This window comes from Oncorhynchus mykiss, chromosome 13 (genome assembly GCF_013265735.2).
Source record: "Oncorhynchus mykiss isolate Arlee chromosome 13, USDA_OmykA_1.1, whole genome shotgun sequence".
In the NCBI taxonomy this organism is placed as follows: domain Eukaryota; kingdom Metazoa; phylum Chordata; class Actinopteri; order Salmoniformes; family Salmonidae; genus Oncorhynchus; species Oncorhynchus mykiss.
The window spans coordinates 6,464,134-6,473,351 of NC_048577.1; the positions used below are offsets into that span (position 1 = coordinate 6,464,134).

At 35.4% G+C, this 9,218-nt stretch overlaps 1 protein-coding gene across 5 annotated transcripts in view; it reads right to left on the reverse strand.

Moving 5' to 3' along the window:
* Nucleotides 1–6,339: 6,339 nt before the first annotated feature.
* Nucleotides 6,340–9,218, reverse strand: part of LOC110487211 (calmodulin-regulated spectrin-associated protein 3-like) — a 38,224-nt gene continuing 35,345 nt past the window's right edge. For all 5 annotated transcript variants that reach the window (XM_036940008.1, XM_036940006.1, XM_036940007.1 and 2 more), the window contains one exon: nt 6,340–9,218. This exon is cut by the window's right edge and continues 286 nt beyond it. The gene's annotated coding sequence lies outside the window, so the exon portion shown is untranslated.

Genomic DNA, 9,218 nt, shown 5'->3' on the forward strand with positions numbered 1-9,218 from the left:
TATACCCTAGTAGAATGTATATATATTATAACTACCACTATACCCTAGTAGAATGTATATATAACTACCACTATACCCTAGTATAATGTATATATAACTACCACTATACCCTAGTAGAATGTATATATATTATAACTACCACTATACCCTAGTATAATGTATATATAACTACCACTATACCCTAGTATAATGTATATATATTATAACTACCACTATACCCTAGTAGAATGTATATATAACTACCACTACACCCTAGTATAATGTATATATAACTACCACTATACCCTAGTAGAATGTATATATATTATAACTACCACTATACCCTAGTATAATGTATATATAACTACCACTATACCCTAGTATAATGTATATATATTATAACTACCACTATACCCTAGTAGAATGTATATATAACTACCACTATACCCTAGTATAATGTATATATAACTACCACTATACCCTAGTATAATGTATATATAACTACCACTATACCCTAGTATAATGTATATATATTATAACTACCACTATACCCTAGTATAATGTATATATAACTACCACTATACCCTAGTAGAATGTATATATATTATAACTACCACTATACCCTAGTATAATGTATATATATTATAACTACCACTATACCCTAGTAGAATGTATATATATTATAACTACCACTATACCCTAGTATAATGTATATATAACTACCACTATACCCTAGTATAATGTATATATAACTACCACTATACCCTAGTATAATGTATATATAACTACCACTATACCCTAGTATAATGTATATATATTATAACTACCACTATACCCTAGTATAATGTATATATAACTACCACTATACCCTAGTAGAATGTATATATATTATAACTACCACTATACCCTAGTATAATGTATATATATTATAACTACCACTATACCCTAGTATAATGTATATATATTATAACTACCACTATACCCTAGTATAATGTATATATAACTACCACTATACCCTAGTATAATGTATATATAACTACCACTATACCCTAGTAGAATGTATATATATTATAACTACCACTATACCCTAGTATAATGTATATATATTATAACTACCACTATACCCTAGTATAATGTATATATAACTACCACTATACCCTAGTAGAATGTATATATAACTACCACTATACCCTAGTAGAATGTATATATAACTACCACTATACCCTAGTAGAATGTACATATAACTACCACTATACCCTAGTATAATGTATATATAACTACCACTATACCCTAGTATAATGTATATATAACTACCACTATACCCTAGTAGAATGTATATATAACTACCACTATACCCTAGTAGAATGTACATATATTATAACTACCACTATACCCTAGTATAATGTATATATAACTACCACTATACCCTAGTAGAATGTATATATAACTACCACTATACCCTAGTAGAATGTATATATAACTACCACTATACCCTAGTAGAATGTATATATAACTACCACTATACCCTAGTATAATGTATATATAACTACCACTATACCCTAGTATAATGTATATATAACTACCACTATACCCTAGTAGAATGTATATATAACTACCACTATACCCTAGTATAATGTATATATAACTACCACTATACCCTAGTAGAATGTATATATAACTACCACTATACCCTAGTATAATGTATATATAACTACCACTATACCCTAGTATAATGTATATATAACTACCACTATACCCTAGTAGAATGTATATATATTATAACTACCACTATACCCTAGTAGAATGTATATATAACTACCACTATACCCTAGTATAATGTATATATAACTACCACTATACCCTAGTAGAATGTATATATATTATAACTACCACTATACCCTAGTATAATGTATATATAACTACCACTATACCCTAGTAGAATGTATATATATTATAACTACCACTATACCCTAGTAGAATGTATATATATTATAACTACCACTATACCCTAGTATAATGTATATATAACTACCATTATACCCTAGTATAATGTATATATAACTACCACTATACCCTAGTAGAATGTATATATATTATAACTACCACTATACCCTAGTATAATGTATATATAACTACCACTATACCCTAGTATAATGTATATATAACTACCACTATACCCTAGTAGAATGTATATATATAACTACCACTATACCCTAGTATAATGTATATATAACTACCACTATACCCTAGTAGAATGTATATATATTATAACTACCACTATACCCTAGTATAATGTATATATATTATAACTACCACTATACCCTAGTATAATGTATATATAACTACCACTATACCCTAGTAGAATGTATATATAACTACAACTATACCCTAGTAGAATGTATATATAACTACCACTATACCCTAGTAGAATGTACATATAACTACCACTATACCCTAGTATAATGTATATATAACTACCACTATACCCTAGTATAATGTATATATAACTACCACTATACCCTAGTATAATGTATATATAACTACCACTATACCCTAGTAGAATGTATATATAACTACCACTATACCCTAGTATAATGTATATATAACTACCACTATACCCTAGTAGAATGTATATATATTATAACTACCACTATACCCTAGTAGTATGTATATATAACTACCACTATACCCTAGTAGAATGTATATACAACTACCACTATACCCTAGTAGAATGTATATATATAACTACCACTATACCCTAGTAGAATGTATATATAACCACCACTATACCCTAGTAGAATGTATATACAACTACCACTATACCCTAGTAGAATGTATATACATTATAACTACCACTATACCCTAGTAGTATGTATATATAACTACCACTATACCCTAGTAGTATGTATATATAACTACCACTATACCCTAGTAGAATGTATATACAACTACCACTATACCCTAGTAGAATGTATATATATAACTACCACTATACCCTAGTAGAATGTATATATAACTACCACTATACCCTAGTAGAATGTATATATATTATAACTACCACTATACCCTAGTATAATGTATATATAACTACCACTATAACCTAGTAGAATGTATATATAACTACCACTATACCCTAGTAGAATGTATATATAACTACCACTATACCCTAGTAGAATGTATATATAACTACCACTATACCCTAGTATAATGTATATATAACTACCACTATACCCTAGTATAATGTATATATAACTACCACTATACCCTAGTAGAATGTATATATAACTACCACTATACCCTAGTAGAATGTATATATAACTACCACTATACCCGAGTATAATGTACATATATTATAACTACCACTATACCCTAGTAGAATGTATATATAACTACCACTATACCCGAGTATAATGTACATATATTATAACTACCACTATACCCTAGTAGAATATATATATAACTATAACTATACCCTAGTAGAATGTATATATAACTACCACTATACCCTAGTATAATGTATATATATTATAACTACCACTATACCCTAGTATAATGTATATATATTATAACTACCACTATACCCTAGTATAATGTATATATATTATAACTACCACTATACCCTAGTATAATGTATATATATTATAACTACCACTATACCCTAGTATAATGTATATATATTATAACTACCACTATACCCTAGTAGAATGTATATATAACTATAACTATACCCTAGTAGAATGTATATATAACTACCACTATACCCTAGTAGAATGTACATATATTATAACTACCACTATACCCTAGTAGAATGTATATATAACTATAACTATACCCTAGTATAATGTATATATAACTACCACTATACCCTAGTAGAATGTATATATATTATAACTACCACTATACCCGAGTATAATGTACATATATTATAACTACCACTATACCCTAGTAGAATGTATATATAACTATAACTATACCCTAGTAGAATGTATATATAACTACCACTATACCCTAGTAGAATGTATATATAACTACCACTATACCCTAGTAGAATGTATATATAACTACCACTATACCCTAGTATAATGTACATATATTATAACTACCACTATACCCTAGTATAATGTACATATAACTACCACTATACCCTAGTAGAATGTACATATATTATAACTACCACTATACCCTAGTATAATGTACATATAACTACCACTATACCCTAGTATAATGTACATATATTATAACTACCACTATACCCTAGTATAATGTACATATAACTACCACTATACCCGAGTATAATGTACATATATTATAACTACCACTATACCCTAGTATAATGTACATATAACTACCACTATACCCGAGTATAATGTACATATATTATAACTACCACTATACCCTAGTATAATGTACATATAACTACCACTATACCCGAGTATAATGTACATATATTATAACTACCACTATACCCTAGTATAATGTACATATAACTACCACTATACCCGAGTATAATGTATATATAACTACCACTATACCCTAGTAGAATGTATATATAACTACCACTATACCCTAGTAGAATGTACATATATTATAACTACCACTATACCCTAGTATAATGTACATATAACTACCACTATACCCTAGTATAATGTACATATATTATAACTACCACTATACCCTAGTATAATGTACATATAACTACCACTATACCCGAGTATAATGTACATATATTATAACTACCACTATACCCTAGTATAATGTACATATAACTACCACTATACCCGAGTATAATGTACATATATTATAACTACCACTATACCCTAGTATAATGTACATATAACTACCACTATACCCGAGTATAATGTACATATATTATAACTACCACTATACCCTAGTATAATGTACATATAACTACCACTATACCCGAGTATAATGTACATATATTATAACTACCACTATACCCGAGTATAATGTATATATAACTACCACTATACCCTAGTAGAATGTATATATAACTACCACTATACCCTAGTATAATGTATATATAACTACCACTATACCCTAGTAGAATGTATATATAACTACCACTATACCCTAGTAGAATGTATATATAACTACCACTATACCCTAGTAGAATGTATATATAACTACCACTATACCCTAGTAGAATGTATATATAACTACCACTATACCCTAGTAGAATGTATATATAACTACCACTATACCCTAGTAGAATGTACATATATTATAACTACCACTATACCCTAGTAGAATGTATATACAACTACCACTATACCCTAGTAGAATGTATATATAACTACCACTATACCCTAGTAGAATGTATATATAACTACCACTATACCCTAGTAGTATGTATATATAACTACCACTATACCCTAGTAGAATGTACATATATTATAACTACCACTATACCCTAGTAGAATGTATATACAACTACCACTATACCCTAGTAGAATGTATATATAACTACCACTATACCCTAGTAGAATGTATATTTAACTACCACTATACCCTAGTAGAATGTATATATAACTACCACTATACCCTAGTGAAATGTACATATCCTATAACTATCACTATACATACTCTAGTAGAATTTACATATATTTCGGTATATTTATTTATTCTATACAGTAGTTCTCTCTACATTTATTTTCTAGGTTACTAAATACTACTTGAGGTCTTCTCAGTGAGTTAGCTGCCGCAGGTGTCACACCCTGACCATAGTTTGCTTTGTATGTTTCTATGTTCTGTTTGGTCAGGGTGTGATCTGAGTGGGCATTCTATGTTGGATGTCTAGTTTGTCTGTTTCTGTGTTTGGCCTGATATGGTTCTCAATCAGAGGCCGGTGTTAGTCGTTGTCTCTGATTGGGAACCATATTTAGGTAGCCTGTTTTGTCATTGTGGATTGTGGGTGATTGTCTATGTGTAGTGTTTGTGTTCAGCACGATCATTCATTAGCTTCACGGTTGTCACTTTGTTGTTTTGTAGTGTTCAGTTTTTCCCATTAAAATTACGAATTACCTCGCCACATCTTGGTCCGATCCTTACTCCTCCTCCTCCTCAGACGAAGAGGAGGAAATCTGCCGTGACAGCAGGGCATTTACAGTGACATTATATATAGTATAATTCAACTTTATACAGTTGGGTTGTGATTATCATAATGATATAACCCTCAAATAAGAGAGAGAAAAACAATGTTGATGAAATAAGACAGGGAGGATGGGAGGGAGGGAGTGGGGGAGGAAAGAGAGAGAGATATAGAGAGGGAGAGATAGAGAGGAGAGAGAGAGGTTCAGACAACTGTTTAGTTCAGATAGACAGAGAGTCAGGTTTTAAAACACATCTACTTTATTAACCCGACTGTACCGTGGGTGGGTCATAACCCCTGACCCCTGACCTTTAACTGTCAGGGTTTTACATTTCTATTGGCTGACAACCCATAACAACCAGTGCTTGACTTGGACTAAAATAGGTGCCAGTACTCATTTTGAGTACCGGTACTGTTTATATTTAGGTGCAGGAACTTTGCAAAGGTTTAGAGATAATATTCTGTAAGAGGTGCAGGAAGTCAAGCAGTAGAACATTTGAGGTGCCGTTCGGTACTCAGTCCCGGTGAGCTCCTGTCCAAGTCAAGCAGTAGAACATTAGAGGTGCCGTTCGGTACTCAGTCCCGGTGAGGTCCTGTCCAAGTCAAGCAGTAGAACATTAGAGGTGCCGTTCGGTACTCAGTCCCGGTGAGCTCCTGTCCAAGTCAAGCAGTAGAACATTAGAGGTGCCGTTCGGTACTCAGTCCCGGTGAGCTCATGTCCAAGTCAAGCAGTAGAACATTAGAGGTGCCGTTCGGTACTCAGTCCCGGTGAGGTCCTGTCCAAGTCAAGCAGTAGAACATTTGAGGTGCCGTTCGGTACTCAGTCCCGGTGAGCTCCTGTCCAAGTCAAGCAGTAGAACATTAGAGGTGCCGTTCGGTACTCAGTCCCGGTGAGGTCCTGTCCAAGTCAAGCACTGTGAGACCACATGTCCATGCTGCAGCGTCTTTGTACAAATCAGTTATGGCAGATTAGGGATTCAATCCATAGCGCAGAACATCTGCCTTATAGCGTGATTTAAATTTCAAGGTAATTTCCGATTTGGCCAACGTATTCAGCGTTTGTCGAGAATGCAGTCTTGGCGAATGCGGGAACAGGTGCTTTTAAATTTCAGTCGAGCTATAGTGCAGAATCGGATTGAATCTAGGCCTTAATGATGGCCCGTCCGTCACAGCTATGTACAATCTTTGATTTTGTGCTATTTGGTGAACACACATCTCCTGTTCTTTTTTCCTATTCACATTAAACAACACGTCTGCCATTCCTTGTTTTGACCCAGGCGTTGGCAGGATAATAAAAGTCCCGTGCCTGCCAGTCGTTGGGCAGAAGTGGTTTGCAGGATAATAAAAGTCCCGTGCCTGCCAGTCGTTGGGCAGAAGTGGTTTGCAGGATAATAAAAGTCCTGTGCCTGCCAGTCGTTGGGCAGAAGTGGTTGGCAGGATAATAAAAGTCCCGTGCCTGCCAGTCGTTGGGCAGAAGTGGTTGGCAGGATAATAAAAGTCCCGTGCCTGCCAGTCGTTGGGCAGAAGTGGTTGGCAGGATAATAAAAGTCCCGTGCCTGCCAGTCGTTGGGCAGAAGTGGTTTGCAGGATAATAAAAGTCCCGTGCCTGCCAGTCGTTGGGCAGAAGTGGTTTGCAGGATAATAAAAGTCCCGTGCCTGCCAGTCGTTGGGCAGAAGTGGTTTGCAGGATAATAAAAGTCCTGTGCCTGCCAGTCATTGGGCAGAAGTGGTTTGCAGGATAATAAAAGTCCCGTGCCTGCCAGTCGTTGGGCAGAAGTGGTTTGCAGGATAATAAAAGTCCCGTGCCTGCCAGTCGTTGGGCAGAAGTGGTTTGCAGGATAATAAAAGTCCCGTGCCTGCCAGTCGTTGGGCAGAAGTGGTTTGCAGGATAATAAAAGTCCCGTGCCTGCCAGTCGTTGGGCAGAAGTGGTTTGCAGGATAATAAAAGTCCCGTGCCTGCCAGTCGTTGGGCAGAAGTGGTTTGCAGGATAATAAAAGTCCCGTGCCTGCCAGTCGTTGGGCAGAAGTGGTTTGCAGGATAATAAAAGTCCCGTGCCTGCCAGTCGTTGGGCAGAAGTGGTTTGCAGGATAATAAAAGTCCCGTGCCTGCCAGTCGTTGGGCAGAAGTGGTTTGCAGGATAATAAAAGTCCCGTGCCTGCCAGTCGTTGGGCAGAAGTGGTTTGCAGGATAATAAAAGTCCCGTGCCTGCCAGTCGTTGGGCAGAAGTGGTTTGCAGGATAATAAAAGTCCCGTGCCTGCCAGTCGTTGGGCAGAAGTGGTTTGCAGGATAATAAAAGTCCCGTGCCTGCCAGTCGTTGGGCAGAAGTGGTTTGCAGGATAATAAAAGTCCCGTGCCTGCCAGTCGTTGGGCAGAAGTGGTTTGCAGGATAATAAAAGTCCCGTGCCTGCCAGTCGTTGGGCAGAAGTGGTTTGCAGGATAATAAAAGTCCTGTGCCTGCCAGTCGTTGGGCAGAAGGCATTAGAAGGATCGTGTTCATGTTATAAAACAGAAAACTTTAGTCAACCTACACAATGGCTATCAGCATGCCTCCAGCCTTTCAGCTAGTAGTGAACAGAACATAAGGCCAAAGGGTTTATGGGTAGCAGAGAAACAATCATTTTGTACCTCAGACATTTCCAGGAGAACGTTTTAACTAAAAAAAGAGAAAGATGCACTTTTTTTGTGTAGAGTTTGTTTCTGTGTAGTGTAACCATTTAAGATTGAAAAGGTCATTTTTACAACAACAACAACTGGTCTTCAGTATCCCCCGCGTGTGGACGAGTCTTAGAGCCTTCTCCATAAGGGTGGATAGTTGGACTGTTCCATTTCCATGCACATACAGGGGAGAGAAAGCACCTCGTCAACAGTCAGTAGGTCCGATGAGAAGGGCGAGAGGGGTAGTGTGTCCCATGCAGGACAAACAGTAATTCAGTTGTTTGTGTGTGTTTGTGTGTGTGTGTATCCATTCCTGTATGTATGTATATACAGTATATACATGGTTATTTTGGCTTGCCAGGCCTCTTGCTGTGCCACAGGTGTGTATGTATATACAGTATATACATGGTTATTTTGGCTTGCCAGGTCTCTTGCTGTGCCACAGGTGTGTATGTATATACAGTATATACATG